The 27957-nt window shown below is 39.7% G+C and overlaps 1 long non-coding RNA gene across 1 annotated transcript; it reads left to right on the top strand.

The window, feature by feature from the left end:
* The first annotated feature begins 5442 nt into the window (after positions 1-5442).
* Positions 5443-27728, top strand: LOC120505910. The gene is made up of 2 exons (XR_005628373.1): positions 5443-17463; positions 26366-27728. It is a non-coding gene; the product is annotated as an uncharacterized LOC120505910 (long non-coding RNA).
* The last annotated feature ends 229 nt before the right edge of the window (positions 27729-27957 follow it).

Here is a 27957-nt window from a genome sequence, read left to right as displayed (position 1 = left end):
CAGCCCAGCAGAAAAGGGCCTGGCCATCCTGGTGGACAAAAGAAGTTCCTCATGGGATTTCAACACCTGCAGGGCTGCATTCTCCATATAGCCAGCAGATAGGAGCTCTGTGTGCAGCACTGGTGGGGCCACACTGCATACACACTGTCAAGTTTGGGAACAGCCAGTTCAGCTGAGGCTGTAAGGGGCTGAAGCACATGCTGTGTGAGGAAGTGGGTTTGGCCACAGCAGGATCTAATTACAATGTGCACCTTCCCAAAGAGAATTATAGGGAAGACGGCACAAGGCTTCTCTCTGAGACAGTCACCAACAGGATGACAGATAAAAGTGAGAAGCTGCACCCAGAGATATTCCAATTGTGTGTAAGAAAACAAAAGTTCAAAGTGAGAGTGGTCAAGTAGCAGAACATTTTCCCTGAGTGGCTGTGGATTTTTACATCCTTGGAAACAAAACTAGAGAGGAAAAGACTTTGAGCAACCTAGTTTATCGTTGAAGATAGCTGTGGGGGGAGCAGGAGGTTGAAACAGTGACCTTGCCCAGCTTTAATTATGCTGTGATTATAAATATACTTTCTACAAGACTGTCCTTGTGTTGGTGGGGAACAGTATTGGTGACTGGATAATTGTCATGTCTCAGGGGTTACTGATATTACATCCCAAAGCTTCAGTACAGCCATCATGTTGCTTTGTAGCTGAGCTTGCATAGTGAGGATAAGGGCAGTAATGTTATTGTTGCAACCTAATTAAATATTAGGTAATCACACAGTGTCTCCTATCCACCGAATTCATGTGCATACACTGATGTTGACCTCTGAACTCTCCTGGGTAAGCACAGCTTGCTGTGGTCACAAAAATAAATGTCACAAAGTGCCAGGGATCCCATGTGGTACAGAATGTCCTGTTTAACACAGGGTGTGTTGTATCATTGCGTGGTCAGTGCAGTTTATCATAGGAAGAGCATACATGGCGTGGATTTCCCTGTATTTCCGTTGCCATAGGTGTCTTTCTGGATGTGCAGAATGTATTGGCAGAGCTCAGACTTTTCTGTAAGGACAGATAATGTGTGCATGTGCAAGGGGTGTGCTGCCAGATTGGTACTTGGGAACTTCTCTGAGCAAGACAATAGTTCATATGCTGTGAACCTGACATGTCAGACTTGCATTGCATGCAGGATTTATCTGTCTAGGACTATTCTAGATATCACCTAGCAGAATCTGTCTATGTATCCTGTGATATATCAGGCATTTTCAGATATATTTAGAAGCCAGGTGTGGCCAGGATTTGAAAAGGCAGTAGGCCACCATGTCAGTGCTGCAATGGATTGCACTGGACAGAATAACAGCGTGCTTGGATTTTCTCTTTTTTTTCTCCACATCTCATTAGGTGTAAATGCTCACTCTAACACTTATGAAATCCCCTTCTGACCACTGTGTGCAGCAGGAGCTGGCAGATATTCCACAGAAAAGCCAATCACTGATTTTATTCCATGGAGGATTCCAAGCTTCTTGTTTCTTGTGGTCTGTGTTCTTTAATATCAGTGTGTTGATTTCATGTCCAGGTCTCAGATGGGTTTTCAGTGTTTTTACGTGAGATTAGATTTGTCCTGCTGTTGTTGCAGTTATTTTACTTTTCCTACTTGAGGGCTGCTCCCTGCCTTTTATTTTGTGCTTGCTCTCAAGGTAATTGTTATTTCAGGCTTGTTAATTGTGTCTGCCAACTCCCACATAGCTCCTAGAGCCTAACCCTGAGTGGGGTGGCACACCACCTTCTATTGCCTATCCTTGGAATCAGGACCTGTCTCTCTCAGAATGATATGTACACTTGGCCTTTCTCTAGGCAACTGCAATGAGCTCTCACACCTGGAACTAAACATTCAAGACCAGACATGTAGACTGTAGTATCTCATATCCACTCTGGAATGGGCAGAGGGGAAACTATTACGTAATCACCAGAAGATTACATCTTAACATTAGGCTTGTGAATAGCTCCTTGGAGCCCTGGGATTACTTACTAATTTTTTCCCCTTCTTAATCAAAAATATATGGTGTTCCAAGTCCGTGTTTAAAAAAGCAAGTGAACCAGACCCTCCCTACCCTGGGCAAGAGATGAAAGGCTAGTGTCACAAGAATGTCATTGCACTATTTAAGTGCCCCTTATTTTAATGGAAATAATTAGTTTTTCTTGTAACTGTAACTTTACTTAAAATACAGCTTCCTGTACAAGCTCCTTCTCCCTTGTTGGTCAGTAGTATTTATATCAGAAATAAAGAGCCACAAAATTAGATATAAATTCCTTTTTGTGGCCCTATAGATTTATGTAGTAAAAAGTCTTCACCACTTCATCTAATATTTTCTGGTACATCAGCTCTGGCTCTTACTCTCAGACTTAAGACCTCAGGAAGTTTCAAATACCTGCTCTGATAAAGAACTCAAGGCATCAGCACTAGTCCAGCACAAAAATACTTTTTCTGCATGCTTGAAAGAGGGTGTTGTTCCAGAACTAGACTGGCCTGAGATGCAGGAGTGGGCAAGAGCATTGCATGGTACTGAAGACTGATCACTCAGGCTTTCAGGAGGATGCTCATGCAAGGCACAAGTTCTGTCTGAGGCTAACACCAGACAGTAAGATGTTAAATCCATGTGATCCAATAACTTTTAAACATCAAATTTTGATTTCCAGAAGAGTTTCTTCAGATCCTTTTCCAAAGGGTCTTAGTATCACAGAGTTTATTTTTTTTTTTGTTTTTGACTAGTGTATTTGGGTCTTTTGTACTAAACCAACCTGATTTCTCTAACTGAAAGTGTAACATTCACCAAATTTTCTATAACATTTGGAGTTATTTGAAGAGGGTACAATCTGTGAAATGTAGGCAGAGATCATTTTTTACTGAGATGTATTTGGAGCAACTAATATACCTTATTTGAATCTTTGCCTCATAAATGGTATAATAATTTCAAATACATGCAGATTAAACCTTTATGCTTTTGTGGCTTCTCTCTTAGAGAAGAGTGCCAAGAGGGTTTCTGAAGCATGGTGTGGTAGGTAGGATTTACTGACATGCATTTGGCTGCATTACTCATCACCAGTTGGACTAATGGGCAGGACACCCTACATATTGTCATTCCTATTTTTATCCAGCAGGACACATTGATACAATAGACACAACTACATCTGTAGAATTTCCAAGGTAGTTCCTCATTTTCTATAAATACCAACACCTTCTTTGTCAGTAACTCCGATTTAATGGCGCTTCTTCTGAGTGAGGAGTGTGTCCTGCTGGATGCTGGCAGTGCTGGGAGGCATGGTGGGAAGTAGTTCCAGCTGGAAGGAGGAAAGGGGAGTTTTGTAAAATTAGCATCAAAGGCTGGGTCTTTTAAATATTTCAGTGCATGCATAGACATACTTCTGTGGGCAGCACTGTTTACTGCGTTTTCACAGTTGGAACCTAGTTTTATAGATTATAACAAATCTGTCACCTCGGAGTAACTAATTATATTGCACACCATGGCCTTTCAAAACCTCACAAATGCATCCTGAAATGAGCTCAAGCTTTCTGTCCTGAAAGACAAAGACTCCTCTCCCTGAAGCTAAAAGAATACCCATGTGTTGTTAGGAGTCCCCTGCCAAGGATGTGCAGTGCCAAAGACACAGCTGAACAGAACTAATTTCATTTTGCCAGGAGCATTGACACAAATGCAAAGTAGGTAGCTTGATAAATCTGCTTTGCTGTTATTGTAACAACAGTGTGAGCAGGAAAACCTTGATAGAACTTTCTTTTTGAAAAGCATAGTTCATGGCATTAATCTAGCCTGACTTTGTACATCTCTAAGTTAAGCAGTTGGCCTAGCTATTTTCCTGGGCTTCCTCTGGAGAGGTGGAGGCAGCCACAAAGGTGATTCATCCCAGATCCTTATCATAGGATGGGATGTGTTACTTTCTGGTGTCTTGCAGTGACACTGTGGGAGCCTAGCCCAGCCACATTAGAGCACATCACTAACTTGTAGGTGAGTAGAGTTAAAAGAGCTGAATCCTGGCCTACATTCTACCACTGTGATTGTACATTTGGAAATTCAAAGTGTCACACTGGCTGAGAGATGTCAGTATGCCACTGACAGCTGCAGTGAGCTGTGGCAGTGGAGCACTCACTCCTGTGTTACTGGAGGGCCAGCCTGTGGCTCGTGGATTGTGGAGCTGTGCCATCACATCCCTTCTTGGTGATCTGTCATCATCTGTCCTCAAGGTCATAATGGCTCCTAAACTCAGCTGTGGGAGGAAGCCAGCCTGCCAGGGATGTTCAGGCCAGTGCTGACAGGACACCTGAAGAAGCAGAAGGTCTCCAGGGATGTTAACAGGAAGGATCCAGGATGACCTTTGGGGATCTCTGAGGGTCTAGACCTATCACATTTTATCTTGAAGCTGCTCCCAGGGCTCTCCAGACTCTTGATTCTTCAAGGGATGTGTCTTGTGACCCTTGGGCCTAAAGAGAGCCTATGTGCAGTTCATTAGATAGTAGTCACTGATGCTTAATTTTAAAAATATGCACACCATTAAAATTATTATGGAAATAATGATCAGATGAAGAAAAAGCAAGGTGAAAGCTTAAAAACCTTTCCTGATTAAGTGCAGTAAGCATTCTGTGTATACAGAACTGCCAGAAGTTTCTCTCCTCACCATCTCTCATCCTGTGTAAAAATAAGGAAGAAATACAAGTAATCCATCTTGAAAATAAAGCCTTTTCAACAGAACTCTAAAATAGGCACTTTTGTTCACTAAGCCCAATCATTTTTCCTATTAATTTTTATATTTTTTAAGGTCAATTACCCCATAACACAAACTTGCATGCCGCCTCAACAGTATTTTGGTAGCATTATATCAACCCTGAGAAGAGACTTAGCATCATCTACTTCACTGTTAAAAAAGTTTTAATATGCAGTTATCCTAAAATATCTTGTATAAACACATTATGATTCCCTGCAGTCTTGTGAGTTATTTGATGCTAAAACACCCATAATATGTCTTCTACACGGAACTAATATATTACTCTACATCTTACTTTTATAATGTATTAAATATTTGTGTTTTATCAATATTGTTAGCAAAATATTGATAATGAAATACATTGCAAATATTATGTGAATAATAAGACTGTGCTACTTCACATATGTTCAAAAGTTTGTCATAAGGATAGCAATTTTAGCTATGTCTTTCAACAGCTTTAATGGGTTTTATCATTTTACCTATAAAACACAAATACCTATAAACATTAATTTCAATTGTAAATAATATATGTAATTATATATAAACCCTATGGATATTCAGTCTGAATAAAACACAAATACCTATAAACATTAATTTAAATTGTAAATAATTTAATATATAAAATATATATATAAACCCTATGGATATTTAGTCTGGAGTTTTTTGACTAGAAGACAGTAAATTGAGGCAGATTCAGATTGTCAACAACTGCTTCCATGACTTGGCTTTTGAAACAAGCCTTGATGAATAATATTGCATAGTTATTGCACTATCAAGCATTTTCAAAAAATAATTAAAATAGTATTTTTTTTTTAATGAAACCATCTAGAATGCTCAACCTGCTGAATTTTACATAGACTTTGTATTCCTTAGGGATTAACACTAGCAGTGTTTCAAAAGGGAGCATTTTCAGGGGCAAGGCAATATAAAACCTCTGAGATGGGAAATTTTTGCTACTTGGATAAACATGATCAAAAATAGAGTAGTAGAAATCATGTCTTCTGTGGTGTTCAACCTGTGCTGATTTATGCTTTTTGTTTCTTTATCAGTGGATATCAGACTGATATCAGTCTTCTCCTTTCTAAAGATGTTTTTGTTAAAGGTTTTCAAGTTCACCTATCATTTTCATTTCATTACATTGGATTTTTCTTTGTCCAGATCAGGCTGAAAATTTTTCTTTCAGTTTTCTCCAAGGTTTTCATAGGGAGGAAGGAGGATTGTTCTGAGTGACACTGGCATGCAAATAAATAACACTGAAACTTGGAAGAGTGTTAATTAAGAATTATTATAACCTGACTGACCTGACTTGGCATCGTGGTATCTTGCCAAACTGGCTCTTTATTCTTACGCGTGTCTGATTTGTGTTTGTGGTGTCAAGCTAATGAGCTCATGGAATTGTTTGGCCTAATCCTGCTCTCTTTACACTGCAGAAGTTTTCTGTGAGGAAGAACAAGGAATATCAAAATGAGGTTCACTGGGTATGACTCATGGTGATTAGTCCAAGTAGTATTTGGTATAGACTGCTATTTTAGTGAATTCAGGTAATGACAAATTTGGGCTGTTGTTTCTTTACCTAAATGAGATTTACATTGTTTCAAGACTGGCTTACCCCTGTGTGTAAGCCCTGTTGGCTTCAGTGCACATTTTTTGTGATTCTTACCTGTGTGGGGCCAGGGTCCAATGAATCAAATTAGAATGTGTTTAATGATGTAATTAATCAATAATAATGTAACACTCAATTTGCTGTGACTTCTGATCACATTGCCATCCTTTCAGCTCTGCAGAAGAAGAGCAATTTGGGTGGTTGTGAACAAGAAGGACTGGAATCTTAGCGAGGTCTCTCAGTTAAAAGAGAAGCAGATCTTATCTTTATATCCATTTATGCTACACAGACATCAGAAGACTGTTTCTTAGTGTCTTTGAAGTGAGATGGATCTAACAATTGTGCTGTTCCTCATTCCCATTCCCAGAGGGACCCTGGGCTGTGGCTGGGGCTGTGGAAGATGCAGGTGTCCCACCTCAGCCCTCCTTCCCAGCTGGCTGCTGTGCTCATTATCCGGGGTGGAGCGCCCCGGTGACACACCTCTGCAGCATCTTGTTTTGGAGTTACCTGGTGGGAGTGCTGTGCTGAGCTGTGCAGCCATATCCTGCATTTAACTATAGGGTTCCATGAGTAATAATTCAGGCAGTTCAACCAAAGTTATTCAGAATATGTAGCACAGGTGATGCAATTACCAAACACACGCTGTGGGACCCCACTCTGTGGCCAGTTCTGCATTCAGTAATTGTCAGTGTGGTTTGACATGTGACCAGCACATTCTCAATATGTTTTATCACACTGTCCTTTTTTGGCATCTCCTTTTTTTCATAAATTGTTGTAATATTTCAAGAAGAATGCCTCGATTATTCCCTCTGTTTCCTGAGGTATGCAGTAGTAACGACAGTCTGACATTACATTGCATTGCATTATTGACAGTACATAAAAGCAATGTCTTTAATGTCCATGTACCAGTAATCCCAGCAGGCACAGGCAAAGTGAGCCCTACTTTTGTAGATATTTAGTTTGAATTTAAGTCTGTCCATGCCCCTGCAAGCTTACAGTTTAGAAAGGGGAGACAAAATGGAAAGGTAACATGGACAGGACAGGTTGAATAGGGGGATTTCCCTCCCCCAGTAGGTTTATTCTTAATGTTGGCATCAGTCTTTCAAACTGTTGGAAGGGAAATTATTGCTGAGAAGTGATGGGAATGGGACAGGAAAGACAAATAGTGGCACAGCAGTGTAAAGAGAAAGAGCAGAAAGAATGAATTTGACTCAGAGAAGCTTTTGGTGACTGACTTCATAGAAATAATACAATAGAAAGTGGAGAAAAAGTCCATGGTCAAATCACATGAGGAGTCAGTCCAAAATTTCCAAATAGGTCGCTGATGTTTGCTGGCAGCTTTTAACTTCAGCTGGAAGAAAAGAGCCTCTTTTCTCCACAAACCAGAATTAATCTGTAATGCTTTTCTCCTCCAACTCAAGTGACTTGTGTTAAGAGGGCAGCTTTGGGACAAGGACCTTGGACTGAGTCCTGTTTGGGTACAGTGGAAGATTTCCAGCTGTATTTTAAAGCGCCATTCACCTCTTGTGTCTGGACTGTTAATTTGCAGTGGGGTCACTCCCAGCTTCCACTACTGCTAGGACATTAATGGTCTAAATAACTGCACCTGCTATGTTAATGAAAGTGTGCAGAAAAGCTCAAGTAATTTAGAAAATTATGCATTGTGTTGGGGTGCCAAGAAGGACAGAAAGGTACAAGTGGCAAGAAGTTGGTCAAAAGAAATGGGGATTTCAGATCACTTGCTGTATTATTGCCACAGTGTTAGCAGTGCTGCTAATGCTTTCAGCATTTTACTGACTGTATTCAGCTTTGTAGTCGAATGTGTTGCAGAGTGGGAGGGCTTTTTGACTAAGAGGCATTGGAATAGTGTTTATTTTTTAAGAAGTCCTTCTTATTATTTTGCTGGCAGGTTTTTAAGATTGTGAGATTTGTTTAAGACCAATCCCTAGCAAAAAAAAAAAAAAAAAAAAAGGTCATTAGGCATCTTTGGATCAAAAAATCACAGAACAGAACTCTGTAAACAATCCATTCCTTGCTCCAGTCTGCAAACATGAATCATACCAATATGATTCCTGATAAATGTTTGTCTAACCTGTTTTTGAAGTCTTTTGCAGCCTCCTCAAGCAATCTATTCAAGTCCTTATTATGCCTACTGGTAAAAGAAGCCATTTCTAATGTCTAGTCTAAAACTCCCACCTGCAGTTCACACCCATTACTTCTTATCGTGCCATGCTGGGCATGAAGAACAGCTTAATTCTCTTCCTCTCTGCATCCATCTTTTATGTATTAGATAATGCTTGCATTCTCCTGCATGTGCCTTTTTCTGTGCAGCTGGACTTGGATGAATATAGATTAAAAGAAAAAGAAAAAAGAAAAAAAAAATCACATTTCTGGCTGAGACAGTCATTTTAGCTGCTCAGGCAGCAAGTGGCTGAAATGGAGGAGTTAGAAAATGCTGGGCAGGGCAGGGTGATTTGCTTAAGGCAATCTGAGGCCCTAAACAGGGCACGAGAGAGAGAGAGAGGCTGGTGCCTGCCATGTGTTGCACATCTCTCATGACAGTGCCTGCTTGGCATTTCTGTCTCACCTGCCCATGTCTCAGCCTGCATCTCTCACCTGAACTGTGGCCAGGAACTGTAGGTGCTTCTGTGGAGCCTGATTTTCAGGGATTAGGTCAGTGCTTCCATTTTTATTTGCCTCCATTTTTGAAGATGGATAAGAAGAAGTAGGGAATGACAAATGTGGCAGCTGGTAACTGACCCACACTCCTTAATTCAGCCCTCAAATGTCATACTCCAAGATACAGGAGATATCCATGAAATACCTTCCTCTATCACATCTTACAGGTCCTGGCAAAGATCCCCAAAACTCCGCTGTCCAGAATTATCCCAAACATGAATCCCTGAGTGCTCTTAGCATCTCCTCCAGAGAGGAGGAGGATCCCTTAGCACGGGTACGACAGAGGCTTCCCAAGTATCCTGCAGACATTCCCAGGCACTTAGGAGCACCAGTCCTTTGGCTGTCCACTCTGTCTTCTCCCAAGTGTCCCAGCCATGCCAGCCTTTCCTCATGGATCATTTGGATCACCTATATGGTGATACAGTCTCCAAAATTGCAGGTTCACTTGGTGCTTGATTTACCTGGTGCTGCCCATGCTTTGGGTGCACAGAGCAGCTCTCCAGTTCTCCAGGTGTGAGACACACGCACGTGGGTGGGTGAAATCCTCATCTCATGGGGATTTTGGGAGGTGAACAGCATTTTGTTCCTTTGGGGCTGACAGCTGAACAAAGACACTGAGCAGTTGGCATGATTTAAAGCTGTTATTTGCAAATCTGAATAGTTACTGGGGTCACATTTTATTTTCTCTTACTCTTAAATTAAGAAAACTCACGTTCTTCTGCTGGTTGTGTGATTCTGAGAGCTGGGACCTGAAGCATAAGGCTATAATGCTGTTTATAATGCCAAAATATTTAGAGTGAATGGGATTATTATGAAGTGGAGAGGAAATAATTGTTTCTCATGTCACTTAATTTTCGAAAGGGAAAGCCTATGGAAATTTTTCCTCAAGTCCATGAAGTCTAGAATTGCCTCATTCCACTCCAGTAGTGAACTTCACAAATGTGCAGTATGGCAAAATCTTACTTATAGGCTAAATTTGAAAAAGAAATCTCCATTTTGCTACATTTTCTGAAAGGACACAGTTTGTATTAACTCTGATTTTTTTTTTAATTGAGGAAGCCATTTTCTCATCTTGGAATAGGAGTGGGTATTAACATTACAGGTATAGGAATTGGGATTAACTCTGATGATATGAATCCCAATTGAAATGAACCTGAAAAAGTCCCCCAAGCATTTTCTGTTGATAACTGTGACACCCAGTGGTTATTTAAAGAAGTATAAAAATGTAGTACAGTAGGATTGCAGTGAACCTAAAGGCTGCACAAAATACTGAGGTTTATGTAATAAATGTGTGCTTTTAGAGTAGTACTCTTTTCTTTGGTAATGTGTTCAGATACTAAATTTAAGCTGCTTTAGGAGTTGTGAGGCTTTAATCCATTAGGTTTATGTTTTGTCATATTTAAAACATACACATACACACATATAAATATATTTATGTATTTACTTGTGCAAAGCTTTTTAGTACATTGTGAGGCTGAGTTTATAACTCTGGTGAAACAGTGACAAAAAGTAGCTATGAAGTATGAAATAGCTTTTAATTCTTGTTAGTGAGAAGCTGGCTCAGAAGAAGTCTGGCAGATAAAGGAACCTTGTTTCCTCTCCTTTGTTTGCCACTGACTTCATTGTGTGGCTTAGAACAAATTGCTTGTGTGCATGGCTGATAAGTGCTTCAGTCTGTTCATAAAGGTGCAAGGTGTAATTAGTACTAATCTAGGTGGCATTCACCTCCAACTGTTTATGCCAGAGTCAAGAATGATTAAGTTACATGCTGTGTATAATGTCTCATATTTATATTCCAGAGCATAATATTACTTTATGAGCTGTGTTTTATTACAGGGCACTGAATACAGATTTACTCCCATATACCTGGTAAATGAGAAATTAAACCCTATTGTTTAGGGATCACTGACTATTAAATATTTACTCTTGGTGGCATGTTTAAAATAAAGGAATGCCATTAAAATTCAGAATATCAGTGCAGTGGACCAAGCAGCAGGTGCCCATTATAAACAGATTACTATATCTATTGTTTGGGAATGTCTCAGGGAACTGCTGAAGCTTTTTCATACAGGTAGGAAGAGTTGCACAGCAAAAGGAGCAATGTCAGAAGGCATTCCCTTACAAGCCAGGAGATTAGACAGAGCTGCAAAGTCATTTGCTGCCCAAGGCCCTGTCTTGGCTGCATCAGCTGTGGTTATACTCTGTGCCTCAGCAGTGCTCTTCAGCTCCCCAAGTGTGTGTCTTGTCTTCATCCAGAACTGGGGTGACATCTGTATTCCCACCCTTTATTCATCCCTACTCAGTTTTATTGCAGGGAAACTGCAGCCAGAAGGGCAGAAATGAGACATTCTGGCAAGTCCAGCCATATCAGAGTGAGGAGAGAACCAAGACACACACACACACAGAAACACAAGCTGAATGGCTGTGCTACAGCATCACTTTGCAAGAACATCAATATTATCTATTTCACACTATTTCTCTATTTTTATGATCATCAGTGTTTCATATTTAATAGGATCACATGAAATATCTAATTGTCATAAGATCCTTCAATGCTGAATTCAGGATAAAAATACCTTAAAACAACTGCACATGTTGGAGCTTAACTTGTTTATAATGAAAAAAGCAGGGTTTGGATGTTATTACTTGTAATTCTGTAACATTTAGTAGTCCTTGTTTCACACCTGCTGCCCAGTCTCTACAAGGACACAAAAAGATGGAAACAGAAGAGTGAAAATGAAGTAATGCTTGATAAAGTGCAGTGTTTACTCTGTTGCTAACAGATTGTCACCCGTTGATGTTAAGTGCAGGATGAAGAGTGCTTTTGTCTTCCAGCTTCTGATAAGAACAAATGTATGTGATAAAAATATTGTTCTAACAGAGGAATATATCCTGATGCTTACTGATATACAAGCATATGTATATCCTTGGCTCAATCCTGGTTTAGTCTCCAGGAGATGGTGAACAGACCTTTTGCTCTTTAACCTAATCCTGAAATACAAATATGCAGAAATTTGGTTTTGCTTGGTGTCCCTCCACTGTTTATTCTATACTCAAACGACTTGAATTCTTGAATTCTGGCTCTGGGTCATTGATGCCTACTCTTGGTTTGGTTTTTTGAGCTATACATAGCTCATTTCAATCCTTCCACTAGTTTGGCTAATTGATTGTGTTGGGTTTTGGCGTTAAAAAGTTTGGTTTTATTCCTCAAAGACTGGACAAATCATGTTAGAAACAAGTTTGTCTTCTGCTTTGTTTATGCCATATTTTGCTAGCCAGCATAAACAAAGCCTAGGGCAGTTTGCCATCCTATTCTAGACAGGGTGTCCAACAAATGGAGTAAGTGCAAAGTCTTCTGTTTACACTGTGAACTGAGTTTGGAGTTTTTTGCTTCCCAGTTCTGGGTTCTTTATCCCAAAAGTGATTTCTTATCCTATGAGGAGAAAACTACAACTCACAGTGCACAAATCTGCATTTTTAGGTAAAAGGTATGTAGTAGGTAGAAGAAATGTGTCCCAATACTTGGATTACAGGAAAAAGAGTATGCTGAGAGAAGAAAGAAGTCTGCCATGTATGTTGATGTTCACCTTAGTTTCTGTGTTGGGAAGAGCATACCTGAAAGACATGAGGAGTGATGTGCTTTATCCCTTCCCACACACTGGGCTTGGCATGCCCTGGAAGAGAGTCTCCCAGTAATTGTTATTTATGGCTGTGATGCAGCACTCCAGTGGCTCATGAAGTGTCTCTGGTGTCTCACTGAAATGGAATGTTTCAGATGCAGACATGAATATCATAAAAGACACTTTTCCCAATAAAGCTACACCCCTGCTGATTAGCCAGTGCCCTGAGGTCTTGTGATAATAAGATCTGACTTAAACCTCCACACTCATCCCTCTGCACGCCTCCCTTCTATGTCCACGCAGCTCTTCCAGCACTCAAGTTCATTTCAACTGTTAAAATTTGTCTCCTCACTCTCAAGAACATCGAGGTCTGGCTCTTTGCAAGTGGTGGCTGCTAGACATGCACATTAATTTATTAATTTCAGGGAGAAAACAAGAAAAGGAGAGAAAGAAGAGAGCTTAGGAGTGGAAAAGGAGCAAGAAGGTGGCTGCAGGAGCAGCCCCACAGCCTGGTGGTAGCAGGGTGAGCCACAGTGCTCTGTCAGGAGATCAAAACAAGTGGATCCACCCTCATAATCTTCTTCTTGCACAACCCCTGGCATGGCTGTGTGTGGCTGTGTTTCACACTGAAAAGAGGTGAATAGAGGACAGACCTCTGACTTAAATAACATTTAGAGGAGATAGAAGTAAATTTTTAGACAGTCCCTGCAGCCAGTTTACTGAATAAACTGACAAGTATAAAGGATGTAGTAAGCAAGTTGGTTTTGTATCAGGGTGGAACTTATTTAATAGTTACCAGACCAAACTCCTGCCTTCTGGTGTTTTGAATTCTGAGGTATGAAAATAAAATGTGTGAAGTACAAAATAGGATTTCTAGATGGTGGGAGTGAGCAAGATTTTATTAAGGATGTTTGTTTAAATACTGCTACAGGAGATGTAATACAGATCATAACATCTCACTAAGTCACAGGAGTTCAAGAGTTGAAAATGGCCATTTAAAACTTGTGTGTATAAATAAGTGTCAGGGAAACTGAATAAATTCTTTTCTTTTGAAGTTGAAAAACCTTCTCAGACACTATAAATGACAGAAATTTCATCTTATTCACCAGTAAGCCTTTCCAGAGCAGTCAGTGACTCACAGATTCAATGTCAGTCCTAAAAGCCTTCCAGCCTGAGGAGAATATGCAATGATGAAGCATCCTCTGCTGCACATCTGCCTGAAGTACAGCATAATGCTGTTTTAGCACCCGTGATTTCAGCAACACAGGCACCAGTCTCAAGTCACTGAACACCCCTGTTGTGGCAAGACAGGACTGTCCCTTTTCTGTAGAGTTTTTTGTTTAGGTTTGTTTTTTGGGGTTTTTTTGGTTGTTTTTTTTTTCCATCTTCAAGCACAGATAGCCAAGGAAAGAAGTAACTGACTGATTGATTACTTGTGACTACTGAACGAAGGCGCCTTTAAAGAAATATCTTTGAGCTTAAGCAGACAAAGTCATCACTTGATAGCCTGTTGATTTGCAGAAGGAAATCACTTAAATAGATATTCTTCCTGGAAAAGTCCTGTCTGCTGCTTTGCAGAAGTTCAGATGGAGCACTGTGCTTTGCTTCATCATCCCTTACATTGTGTAGTATTCCTGTAGGAGTGCAAAGAACGGGCAAGAGACCAACAGAGAAATTTTCAGAAGTTAGTGATATAATATCTTGGCCATTGATTATAGCAGGATTCAACCCAGCTGTGCTGAAAATGTGCTCTGTTAGTTTGGACAAGCCATTGCAGCCATTGGCACCTCATGGTCTTGTTTGATTTAGGACAGAAGGTTCCCTATTAGCTTAAGCCAATCTGAGACTGTACTGCTGCCAAAGGGACATTCCTCCCCCTCTTACATCAGACCAGGCACCCACATGACCATACAATAAACTGATCCATCTGAAAACCAGCCTGGGGTGGGGGGAAAGAGGGAGACATTACTTTTTTAAGTCAGAAAGTTGAGCAAGAAGCCAGAAGGTTGCTGGGGCTTATGAAATGGGTGGAGTGGCAACAAGGATCTAGGGGGATGGAGAGGTGAGACCACCACCTCTGAGGCAGTGGGATTCAGCAGGTGAGTCTCATTTGAAGTCCCTTTAGCATGCAGTGTGGCCCAAGGTTTGCTCTGGAGGGAGAAGCAGGTTGTGCTGCCACACAGAGCACAAGAGAGAGGCTGTGCTTCAGGTTAGCTCTGGGCTTGTTCCTGTAGGAGCCTGCTGTACTGGGTGTGCTCCTGGAGTGTGTCCCTCCCACTTTAATTGATAACACAAACTTGTGTAGATGCACCCAGTGTGTACGTGGGGACACCACTGGCACTCATGTTTTTTGAGATGTCGAGATGCTCCCATCATATGGAAGTATTTAGAGTCTGTTTAAACCCTCCTGTCTGGGGTGAGAGGCATGAATATGGCAGAGCTGGTGTTGAGCAAGAAAAGACAGACCACAGGGATTTAGTCTGGTTTTATCCCCACAAGAAAATGAGTTTTCTCTGTGGTTCTGGTTTGAAGCAATGGAGGTGTGCCAAGGCTGCAGCTCAGCTCTCTGTGTGGCTCCTGTTGGCCATGGTGCACTCAATGTTTTTCCTCTTTGTGGTCATTCCAACATAGAGCTCTGCTCTTCTCAGCTCCTGGGTGCTTCACCAAAGCAGTCTGTGAACTCTCACTCTAGTTTAAATGTGCTTTTTTGAACAGCATCCTTAATTTGCCCTTTGGGGGTGTTTTGTGCAGTTCAGTGTGTTTAATCACTCATATTTTTCGTGGGTCACTCTGGTAGTAAAAGACAGCAGGGGGCACCAAATCTGCATAATTCTGTTAAAATGCAACATTTAGGTCCGTGCTCATAAAATTTAAGTTATTAGGCATACTTTCAGTTTAATAGTTATTATGCATACCTTCAATTTAACATCTGTAATTTCATTCTAGCACCAATATTTTCTAAGATACCTCCTTGCTTCTCAAGAGTTGCAGTGCTGGAAGTTGGGGTTGAATTTCCACAAAAGTATACATTTAGGCCAGCAGCAGATTTTTTCCTGCCTGTTGTCATCCCATTTCCTTCCTTACTTAGTGCTGTAGGCTCCAGAATTCACGCCCAGGAAGATACTCTCTCTAATACTTAATTCAGGAAGCTGTTTGTATTAGCAGAATTGGATTAACTGAAGGCTTTGCTTTTCAGCTCCAAAGTATCCTGATATTTGCATTGTGAAAAGATTTTGTGCTGAAATCAGTGTTGGACTATCTAAAGGACTTCTCAATGGCCATGCAAAATGTTTTTAAGCCTAGAATAACCAATGTAGCTGCCTCTGTTCTTTTGGAGAAACTGGAACTCAACTGTCTTACAGTTCCTTTAAGAAAAAATCCTCTGCAAAATAAAAATGCAAAATATATTCTCTAATGGTTCTTTGAGTATTGATTTAAAAGTAATCTGTGAGCATGGATTCCTAAACTGAGTGGTTCACACTCATGAGACAGCTGTGGGTACACTCAAAGAAGTAAACCCTATTATTTGTGTATATAACACATAAGTATCATTTGTACTTTGGGAGTGCTTCAGGGTTGGATCCTCATTTGATAATATACAAAGAAAAGTAATATCGCAGTTTGACAGACACTTTTAGAAATCTATTAATTGTGACCCACTGGTAGTGTACTTCTGTAATGCGCTCAAGCCTTGCTGAGATGGTCATCACATGATTTTTTTTTTTTCTGCCTTGCATGCCCAGTCTTGGATTTCTATTCTCTTAAATTTAAAATCCTGCTTTGAAAAATCAGACCATAAAGAGAGAGAGTCATGCAACTAAGAAGAGAATCTAGGTCTGAGATATGACTGCTCATCCTGTAGCTTCTGGTAAAGTCATTTTAGTGTCAGATTCATAAAATAATTTGGTTATTTGAATTGTAAGTTCAGCTATGTGGCTGCATGCCTAAATAAGTAGCATTTCCAGACTTATTTATCTGCTTTAAATGTAATCACTCATTGGATAAAACAAGGCAAACAACAGACCTGCTAAGCTTTCCAGAACAGCACGTTCTTACAGGCAGTTGCTATTGTTTCAGTCAGCAGGAAAAGAACATCTTGTCAGATGACCAAGACTCAGGTGAGAGCAAATAATGTGCATATTAACAGCTTGGTAAGTGTCTAACAGCACCTGTCCTGCCCTGTGCTGGACTGATGGCACACGCTCCACTGAGCTCTGCATGCACAGTCCAGCCAGGGTTTTGGAATTCAGTGACTTGGGCAGATCTGAAATGTTAAAAGCGGGAGCTAGAAGTGTGATTTCCTCCAAGGAGATACAACTGGATTACTCTTCATGATTGGTTTACTGAGCATTTTCTCTTTGGGTTCACAAATCTTGTATTTTGGATTTTGTGATTTCACAGATTCACTGACCTTACAACATTATTGTGAAGAGAAGTACATTAAATATTGGGAAGAGTACTAATACTGCCATAATCTTTTGTAGGTAGACTCTACATTGCCATTGGTTTCTTTGGAGAAAATTTATACCCCTGAACTTCTGGCTTCTCACAATAGCAAGTTAAAATAATGATTTCAAACCCGTATTTTACAGTCACCTGTCAAAAACTGTCTAAGACTATAAATAATAGATTTGTACAGTTCCTTAATCATCTGTAGGATTTCTGTGGTTTTTGTGTCTCCATAGTTCTTAAACCTTGTCAGCTGGAACTTCTCTGGAAGCATCCAGGGTCAGGCTGGGTGGGCCTTTGAACAGCCTGATGAAGCAGAAGATATCCCTGGATCTGTTGCATGACAGATCTGAAGGTGGGTTATGGAAGCATGGTTTGGTTGGCATTTTTAAATTACCATTAACATTATATAGGGAACATGCAAATTCAGTGATGTATTCTCACTTTCATTTCTTTGTAGTTTTTTTAACTCCTAATTTAAGTTGCTTTTTATAGTTTCAGACCATTACATTTTACCCTGTCTGTGGTGGATAGAGAATATTGTATTTCCACGATTGCTGCCACTTTACATTTATGCTTTCATGTGTGTCTGCAGAGTTTTCTTTTGGTGGAATGAGTTCAGTTCTTTCTGGCTTATCTCCAAGGCCAATAGCTCTAATATCTCCTGAATAATCTCAAATATGTGCATGCAGCTTTCAAAAGTGTAATGTCCCAAAATGTCACGTCTTCACATCTTCAGTGATACTTTTTGGCTTATGCATCCCAGTACAATGTTTTCTGTTTTCATTATGGATTGATTTCATTCTGTTTGTTCCATTTGTGAAAAAATATGCAGTTATTTTCTGAGTACTGCTGCATGGTGTTGGGAAAATGCAGCTGGTTTTATAACCATGATTCATCATCAAAATGAAAGGATTCTGCACATGGGATTTGCAGGATCCCACCTCAGGTCTAGCACTAGTCAAGACTTCCACTAATATTTTGGATAACATTGTAGAGATGATTATTAAATAGCATCCAGCCATCAGCTGCAGAGGATCCCTGTGAAAGAGGAGGATGTAAATTGAGAATCATCATGAGAGTTCAAGAAATGAGTGTGAAAAGTGTACACAACAAATTCAAGTGAGAGCTACTTCATTTAGGTAGGAATAATTAAATACACAATAGTAAGAAGGGGAACAATCAGACAGCACTGTGAAACATTTCAGAGCTAGCATATATGGCTTTAATTGCTCATTATTTTTCCCAAGACCTATTAGTTTGTTATAGAAAGAAATTTGTTTAGTTTCACACAAATTTTCTTTGATTAATCATTGGTCTTTGCTATTTTTTATTGCACTCTTCTAGATACTTGTTTAATTTAAATCAAGAGGAAAAATAATGAAATAAACAATAAACATGCCAAAATGTTGACTCTTCTACAGCTATTTGTTTTTCTTAAGATAGTTTTTATCTTTACCAGTCTTCTGGAACCTCATCTGTCTTTCAGGATTTCTCAAATATGTAGTCTGAGATTACAGCAACTTCTGAAATATAAAGCAGACTGGAAATATGTGCCAGTCTCCTTAAATAAACTCACTTTTCTGGGGGACATTTCATGCATATCTCAGACTGCCTCACTATGTTCCATAGTATGTAAGAAACATTTTTATTGCTGTCAAAGATAGTAAAATATTACTTTTTGTGGAGAAGCACGTTTTCACAGTATATAGAGATGCCATAAAACTTGCATATTGAAACAGAATCTCATTGAAGAAGTTGTATGGACAGAAGGGAGAATATCTGCTGCACTTGTGAATTTGAGAAATATTCAGATTTAAAGTTGTGTGGCAATCCACTTTCACAACATAATATGACAGTAAATTCAGATAGATCAGATTTTGCAGGGTTTGGAAGGCACGTATGATGTTCAGAGACAGAAGACACTAAAGTTAAGAAAAGAGACATAAAATGAGTTTATACAACTATGATCTGTGCAGCTTTGGACTGAAATACAGTCAGGAAATTGCTCTTGGTTTGTCTGGAGACTCCCCCCAGTTTGGTTTCACACCTTGCCTCAGAATTCAAACAAGCTGAATGTATCTTTGCCTTGCAGCACTGTTAAATTAGTGTTCCTACAACTGGGATTTCTAAACTCAACGTTATCTTTTTAAAGAAGACCCTGGCTGTGTAGTGGTGAACAATGGAAGATTTCCTGCAGTTTCCATGTGCTTTTGTAGTTAAGAGTGTATTCTTATTGATTTAAAATAAAGTCCTACACCTGACAACAAAGAATATTGATAAATACAATCAAAGAACTGCAAACAGTCTAATGTGTTTGGGTTCAGTTCAGGCCTGGCAACCCTTCAGGATGAAATAATCCATGTAGGATGATTCTGGAATGGGCAAAGGCATGGAAAGTCCTCGGTGCAGTCTCTGGATTTTAGTGTGGAGGTACCATTTGTTGGAGCAGAAGGATAATTAAGTTTTTTGTTCCTCTTCGCTTGCGCCAAGACGATTAGCAGGGGAATCTCATGCTTCTGAGTTTTGCAAGGCAGACACTTTTCTGATAAGAATTGAATTTGCTCATTTCAGTCAGTCTGCTTAACAGCCATCAGAGGCCAGCTCCTCCCAGCACACCGTGCATGCTCAGCTCTCTTGGCTCCTCAGGTCAGCTGTTTCTTAGCAGGCACATCAAACTCTTTGCTCAGCTACTTAAGGTCATTTGCAGTAATTCTGCCTTCCTTCCTTGGGATGCACTACTTCCTCCTCTTCAAGGTGAGAGGAGTTCAGAAGGAAATTAATAGAAACTCATATTGGGTGTGAATTTCCATTTCACTAATTCACACTATTCTTGCTGGGGACACTTCAGTGTAAAAGAAAAAATAGCTTACAGTACTTTCAAAGCCAGATTGCTTTCTCCCAGCAAGACAAAGTGGCCTGAGTGGGAACTAGGGCAGCTAAGCTCCAGTGCTTGGAAATTTACACCCTAATTATCACAAATTAGCTTCTCCATCCAGGCCAGAACAAATATGTGTAGAAACTCAGAAGGTTGTCCAGTGTTTTACCTTTTCCTACAGGATGATCTCCACTGAGTGCACGTGGGTCATACTGAGAGCATCACAGTGGAAAACCCTTTTGCAGATCAAATTAGCAAAAGTGCTTTCTGATTTTCAGTTCCCTGAAAGTTCAAAGTACCTCTCAGAAGGCAGCATGCATGTAAATTACAGCAGTAACTGATGGATTGGAAACACCTGTACTGCTAAAATGTGGTATTTGCTCCCATTTCAAGCCTGAGTCCCTCAGCTTGGCTAGCTTGGCTTAATTCAATAGCTTTGCTTATGTTAATTGCTTCAATGGACACAGAATTATTGTCACTAAAATGAATGCTTCAGAAGCCAAAATAACCCCTCACTGGAATAACTGTTGAAAAAGATTTTTTCTTTTAGAACACTATGTCCTCAAAGAAAACCTACCTGGCGTTCATTTGATTTTGAGAGTTGCTTTACTTGCAATCCAAAGCAAACTGTTACAAAATGTCTTTGGGAAGAAAAAAAAAAAAAGTTAATTTCTTATGTTAATGTCTTATGTGTTAATTTGTTATGTGTTGTTTCACAGAAGTTTATAGGTCAACAATTTATGTAGCCCAGTCCGCAAGAAACACACATATAGCATCTACTTCTCTGAATCAGAGAGCTGGCTGATGTCAAGGTAATTACATTGATATAAGGATGTTGTAGGTTCAAGGAGATGAGAGCTGAGTTTCTCTACAGAAGAACTAAATGCCTTGAACAGAGAAGAAGACTGTGTATGAGTGCGTGTGTGTGCAGTGCTTGTGAGTCATGATAGTTTCTAAAAGGCTGTTTAACTTTCTGAAGTTGATGTGAGTCATAGTTCTCTTCCCAGGTAATGACTAGTTAAGATCCCATTTAGCTCTTCCATTTCTCTAGTAATCTCTGAGACCTGTGTTTTCATTGATCTTCCAGTGAGCAGCTGCTTCAGAGCTCTGAGTGACATGTGAAAGCTTTAGGAAACAACACAGATCCTTCCATTTGGAGAGCACAGATGACTAGAGCTGGAACCTGTCACTGCTCAGCCACTTTTGTCACATCGAAGTGACAATTGGTTTAACAAAAGAAAGCTTGTACTAACTGTTTAATGTAGGTACAAAACATACAGGATTGGGGAAAAGGTGACTTTGAATGACACAATAAAAATAGGCTCAAGGGCAGGTTTTTTACTTATGACATCAGAAATTCTTTTTCTCCTAACTATTGCTTGAGTTAAACTGAGTATTTCAGAGAGCATATGGAATATATTAAAGATCTAGACCCAAACTTGTGGTTTAGGGAAGTTTATCTAGACTTTTCAAGGTTACAGAAAGAAAAAGAATCACAGAGTGGGTCAGGTTGGAAAGGACCACAGTGGGTCATCTGGTCCAACCTCCCTAGGGTCATCCTAGAGCAGGTGGATTGTATCCAGATGGTTTTTGAATATTTCCAGGGAAGGAGACTCCACAAGCTCCCTGGGTGACCTGTTCCAGTGCTCTGTCACTTGCACAGTAAAAAAGTTCTTCCTCATTTGCAGGTTGGGGGGCCTTCCTGTGTTCCAGCTTCTGTCTCTTGCCTCTTGTCCTATTGCTTGGCACCAGTAGAAGGCAGAACAGAAACTGAAATACTTGCAACACAAAATGCACTGGAACCTTTAAGCAGGATTTCAAACCTTGTCTTCTTTGTAAGAGATAGGTAAATTGCAGAGAATCACCTTGTCTTGCTTGTTCTTCTTCAGACTGGCAATAAAAATACATTAGGATGTTAAAGCCAGGATGTATTAAATGTATTAAAGATTTATATTTAGAATAAAAATGATCTTTCAGCACAATGTTCTCATGAGATTTCTTGCTAAACATGTTCCCAACTCCTCCATTGCCACCTCCAACCTTTTCTTCTGGTATTTTTCCAATTTACAATATGAATTCTTCAGTACTTGTTGTCAAATGCTAAAATAGTTTCTATATGGGATTTTATCTGAAGTGACTAGAAATTCTAAGTGATACAGAATGCTATAATCATTAGTTTTACTCCTACAGTTAAAAATATCCCTATTTATGGGTTTTCTATTTTCTCTGGTTTAACATGAGGAATATGTTCCAAAGTTACAAAAGCTTAGGGGATCAGTTTGGAGAGGGCTTAAATTCAGTGTTTGATAAAGAGTTGCATTGCTGATGTGCTAATAATACAAGTCATGTTTTTTGGCAATTGATTTATTTATTATCTTTAAATAGAGGTCAGTCAAACCTGATACTAATTTAATGAGTTACAGGACAAGGAGACAGGGCTATAGGGGTCCTGAGCTGATGGCAACCAGATAATTCCTACTTTTACTGCAGCACATGCTGCTGTACACCTGCATGGCCTCTCCTTCCTTTTGTACCATAGATGAGCCCACCTGTCATAAAACTGCATCAAAAACAACCTTTCTGAATTAATAGAGCCATAATTTAATGTTTATATATTCATTAGTCAACACTGTTAGTTATGCAGACCATATTGTAGCTATTCATTTATGCCTGCAAGTTAAAAATGACTAAGACCATTAATTCACTGAGAACACATATGTCAGTTTGGTGAAATACTGATTTTTTTCCTAAATTGTAGCAAAGACACCAGGTCTAGGTTTTCTGCAACAGATTGTTATTTTTGGGACAGCAGGGATGAGCATTCAGTATCAGTCTCAGTACAGAAAGACAAAGAGAAAGAGCATTTGGTTTAATTGGAGATAATTTAATCATCCTCTGAGAAGGAGAACTTTTGAAGGGCATTGCATATTTGACTTTGTTCTGGCATCTCTGTTCAGAGTGATGGAGCCATGGGGTGTGATCTGATACAGCCTGCAGTGGGTGGGAGCACCAGCAGGTCTTGGAGATTAGCAGAGTATTACAGGGTGGGAAAAATGAAACATTGTCAAAATCAGAGGAATCTGGCCCAGAATGTTATTTCTAGTGTTTGGACAAATGCATATCTTATGCAAATTGTCTTATTAGAGGTCTGCAGGGTCTTAAGTGACTAATGAAGGATTTCTTATGAGAAAGCTTATTCAGAAAATTTGTCATTCGTTTTTCATTTCTTTGATGGAATTCAGTTATTCAGAATTGATGAAGTTGTAACCCACTCTCTCCCCAGCACAGACACAAATTAAATTCCTTCTTGGCAGGATTAAGCAATGTTAGCAAGAATTACTTCTGTATGCTTTCCATGTATTGATTTGAAGCAAAATAGGTAATGTCAAAGGCAATTAAGACTGTTTCAGATATTCCATGTTAAGATCTTATTTTCTATTCCCTTCATGGGCTCCCATCTTTATGTTTGGCTTCCCCTCCAGACTAAAGGTCTTGACCAGTTCAGAAAAATCTTCTTGGGAAAAGCACACAGATGCTATTTTGCCAGTGCTGAAAATTTCATTACTAACTTATGGAAGGTTCCTGCCTTCCATGTATTGGAAGGATTTCACATCTGGAAGGAAGTAACTTTTGTATCATGAAGATGACATCTACTGTTACCATGAATAATTATGGTTTTGTCTAATTCTAATCCTTCTGAAAATTCCACACATAGTCATTAGAGATGCGTTGTAATTAAGCAAATCCTTTTCCCAATCCATTTCACTTTAAAGCAGGACCTCCCCTGCAGTTGCTTTTTCCATTTGCTTTTTCTCTTCTGTCCTGGAACCAAGGGCAGAGATCCTGTCTTTCTGGGGGGATTAATATCCTGTCAGATATTTCATCACTGATGAGGAAGCAGTCTTGATGAGCTCCCATGAGATAGAAGCTGGATTTGGAGGAGGTATGGAAGTGAGAGGCAGTGGATGGACCAGGCTGAGACTATGAGCTAACAAGAAGATAAGGGAAAAACAGGCTAATGGGAAAGAACTGTGCAGTAGAGGGACAGAGGAGGCCAGAGCAATAGAGGAGAAAATAATATCTTAAGAATTAAGAGGTGGAATGGCATCTATGCTCACAAAGTTGCTCCGCTACCCCTGCAGTCACAGATTCCCTGATGACAAACACTCTTCTGTTTGCTAGTAGATCACTGGTGACATGAAGAATCAGCATGAGTGTCCTGCCTCTGTGGTGCTGGTTATCAGAGCATGGCACAGAACAGTACTGAGATCACTTCATTTTCAGCTGGGTGATCTGAGCTGCAAACCTGAAGCCCCAGTTTTGCCAGTGGCCATTGTGGAAACCAGTGGGATTCTGTGCAATTCTGATATGGGCTGGCAAGGGAACAGTAGAAGCAAAGCCACTATAGTGTCATGCTCTGAACAGTCTTATTTTGCTCTTTAGGAACATTTCTGTATTTCATATTAATCCATGGTTTTAAGACTGGATTTCTATAACATGGAGTTATAGTCTAACAGGAACCTTACAAACTTTACCAGAGACAAATGTAAAGTTGTGTACTAAGCAGGGAATAAGCCTTGGCAATGAAACAGGCTGGGACCTGACAATTCTGCTGGAGATGGCCTGAGACAGGCAGTGGAACAGGTTGCCCAGGGAAGCTGGACTGTCTCTGTCCATGGAGGCTTTCAGGACTGGTCCAGATGAAGCCTTGAGCAATAAGCCTGACCTTGCCTTTGTCACTGCTTGCACATCTCTAGTTGGACTAGAGATGGCCTGAAGTCCCTTCTGACATAAACTTTCCTGCGATCTTATGATAATATGCTTAAAATTTATTCATCCAGGTCCTACAAAAAAGAGTGGGAACAGCTGGCAGTAAAATGAGATTATTGTCAGTGGGTTTGTGAACTATCTTATTCTTGGTATCTGAAAATGAGACTTCATTAACAAAATGTCACTTGCCTTTATTATTGCAAAGGTAACCTTTTGAAAATGAACTGACCATGAAATAACAGAGTAATTTCATCTAGAATCTGCAGATAATCTGAAATAATAATGCACAAGGGTATGAAATGCTTCTATTAATCTCTGTGGGATATTAGCAGTAAAGCCCAATGATGGCAATTTGTATATAAGCATTGTTAATAATTTAGTATTACTTAAGGTTCACAAAAGAGAGAGTCACATGTATTATTAAAAAATAATCTGTGAATGAGAGTTCTCTACTATAATTAACAAAATGGCTTTTACTCTAACAGGCATTCAGTAACATGTTACACTTAAACAACAAGAATGTAGCAACAATACATAAATCTTAAAACTATTAACTACTTTGGCTGAGGGTGTATCACCTTGTGGGTGGATTAATGGTGATTTTAGCCTCCCACTTCAGGGACTGCAAGCCTTATAAAGACTGTCCTTTAGGTTTATCCAGTTGTGGTAATTATTTGGGAGTTGAAAGGACTCATTAGCAGTCCCTTCTCATCTCCGATGCTGTTCTGTAAATTAGCCACTGGAAATTTCTTTAAGTGCCTTCGAATTCTTTCATTATCTAGCACAAAAGGTCATTTCACATAAAATCAAGTGCTCTGAGACCTGCTAATGTAAGGACATCCTGAACTCGTGAATCTATTAGATCTGTTTTCACAATCTGTTTTCACAATTGGGCGTTGTTTGTTTTTGAGGGCTGTCTACTGCTCACCAGATGTTCTCTGCTGTTATTTATCTAGTGACTGAATTTTTGTGGTCTTTTCCTCTTTTAGAGGTCCTCACAAAGTAAAAAGCCATCCTAGAGTAAAAAAGTCCCCGATCCTGTCTGTGCTTTGAGCTATGGTCATGTTTGCAGAGTGATAGCTTTGAAAATCAGCATCTCAGTACTACTTGTACAAACGCAGCACCACCATCTATCTGCTTGTGATGACTCTGTGTGAAATTGGGATCAGACTGTACTGCAATCATATTTTTCAACAAATATGCAAAATAAAGAGAAATTCTTTCTGTTTACAAGCACCAGATCCAAAGAGGGATAACTAACATTCCAAAATTTAATCTGCTCAAGGAAAGCAAGAGCCCTCACAATCTTTTGTAAAACCCTTTTCTCTGCACAGTTTACATATGCACTGTCACGATCTGTTTGTGGGTACTGTGGGACAAAGCCAGCTCATGTGAAAACTTGTGCTAGGAACTGTTGTCAAGCTTGAAATGCCTTGTGTACCCATCAAATATATTTAAAAGAAAGAGCCTTTAGTTAAAGATGAAACCCTTTTTTAATCAGTCTGAACAGAATTTACTTTCCATCTCTTACTGACTTTCTACTTGCTCTGCAATTCATCTCATGGTTCAGCTTTCTGACTATTTTTTCTGTTGTATTCCTGAGTTACAGGTGTGAGCCACAGGGAGACAGAGAGCAGCAATCCCTGCTGGAAATGGCTTGGGAATACCATGGAGGAAGCAGGAGCATTGGTGAGATTTTGAGGACGGAAGAGTGAAAGATGAAGTGCTAAATCTGAGACTGTGGCTGCTAAAATGAGCTGCTGAACATCAGAGAGCAGGAATTACTGCATTTCCTGAGAGTGCTGCAGAACCTCTGAGCCTTTTATTTCTAGTAGTAGAAATCCACATGGGTCTCAAGAAGTGTTAAAATAACAGGTTTTGAAAGCAACAGTTTTTCATAAAGGCAAAAATATATTTTATATGTATAAAATATGTATCTTGTGCTCTGTGTTTATCTGTCTTGCCCATTCCAGGTCCCCTGAGCAGATAATGCTGCAGTCTCAGCTCCCACACCCCCACCCTCAGCTCCCTCCATCCTGGCTGCTGTGCTGTACATCATTTCAGAGGAGCACAGCTGGGTGCTGGACTGTAATTTCTCCTGCAGCTCAGATCAAGTCCATTAGTTTATTTGAAGGTTAGGACCAAGACCATGGAAGTGCATGAGGAGCTAATAGACAGACCGGTGTTCCTGCTGTGCTCACGGGGGCTTAAACCAGCGAGAAAATAGTCAGGCACATCCATATTATTTTCACCTTTTGCTTCATGATTTGCAGTAGTCTCATTCATAAATGACAAAGAAACAGCTCCCTGCTGTGAGGTCCTCATACCACAGAGAGCTGTAATGAGTTTGTAACGAGATGGAGATAAGGAAGATTTTTTGTGATTACTCAGACAAATCTCTGAGTGCAAATCAGAGATGTGCTGAGTGAGGGGTATGTCTCTCCATCACTCTCCATGGCTTAAACATCTGAGGATACTTAAGGTATTCTCTTGGTATTATGTAAGAAGAACTCAGTAAGACAAAAATGTTCTAAATGCATCTTTATGGATTTCTTGCCTTCTCTGTATGTCAGAATCTTTTGTAATTTGACAACCACGAGCAGTGATTAATGGCTAGCAATATGGCTAGGGGCAATGTATGTTTCAAAATCAGTATCAGGAAAGCCTCTGTGATCTGGGAAGTCTTTGGCTGTGGAACTGTCTCCTTGCAAAATCAGAAACAAGTGTTTTGCCTGTGTGCTCCTTGAAGAGCTCCAAATAAATAGCTGGAATATTAATGAAGATGAGTGAAAAACAGGGGAATATTCACCTTGGAGTGTGGTGCTAAACTGAGATTTAAGGGTTGTTTCTGTTTCAGTCTTTTATGATAGCTATAGTGAATTTATATTTTTCATATGTATGCATATATATTTGTGGAGGTGTATACATATAAGTGCTCCAGAAATAAATGTTTTGTTTTCATTTCCTTGGAAGCATCAGGTGTTTTCTGTGTTGAATCTTAGCACGGGTAATATATATCCAGATATTAAAGTAACCATGGCAAAATAAATAAATAAATATTGCCAAAGATGACTCCTGTACTTCATTCACTGTTCTTTTCAAAATGTATGGTTATGAACAAACCATTTACATCCATAAGTATATGCTCTACAGGATTTCTGGCACAAAAAATTAAAAGGTTAGAGAATTACAATAAATAGG

This window comes from Passer montanus, unplaced genomic scaffold (assembly GCF_014805655.1).
Source record: "Passer montanus isolate IOZ18808 unplaced genomic scaffold, ASM1480565v1 scaffold37, whole genome shotgun sequence".
Classification (NCBI taxonomy): domain Eukaryota; kingdom Metazoa; phylum Chordata; class Aves; order Passeriformes; family Passeridae; genus Passer; species Passer montanus.
Note: the sequence above shows the minus strand (reverse complement) of the source record. Positions and strands in the feature narration are given on the sequence as shown.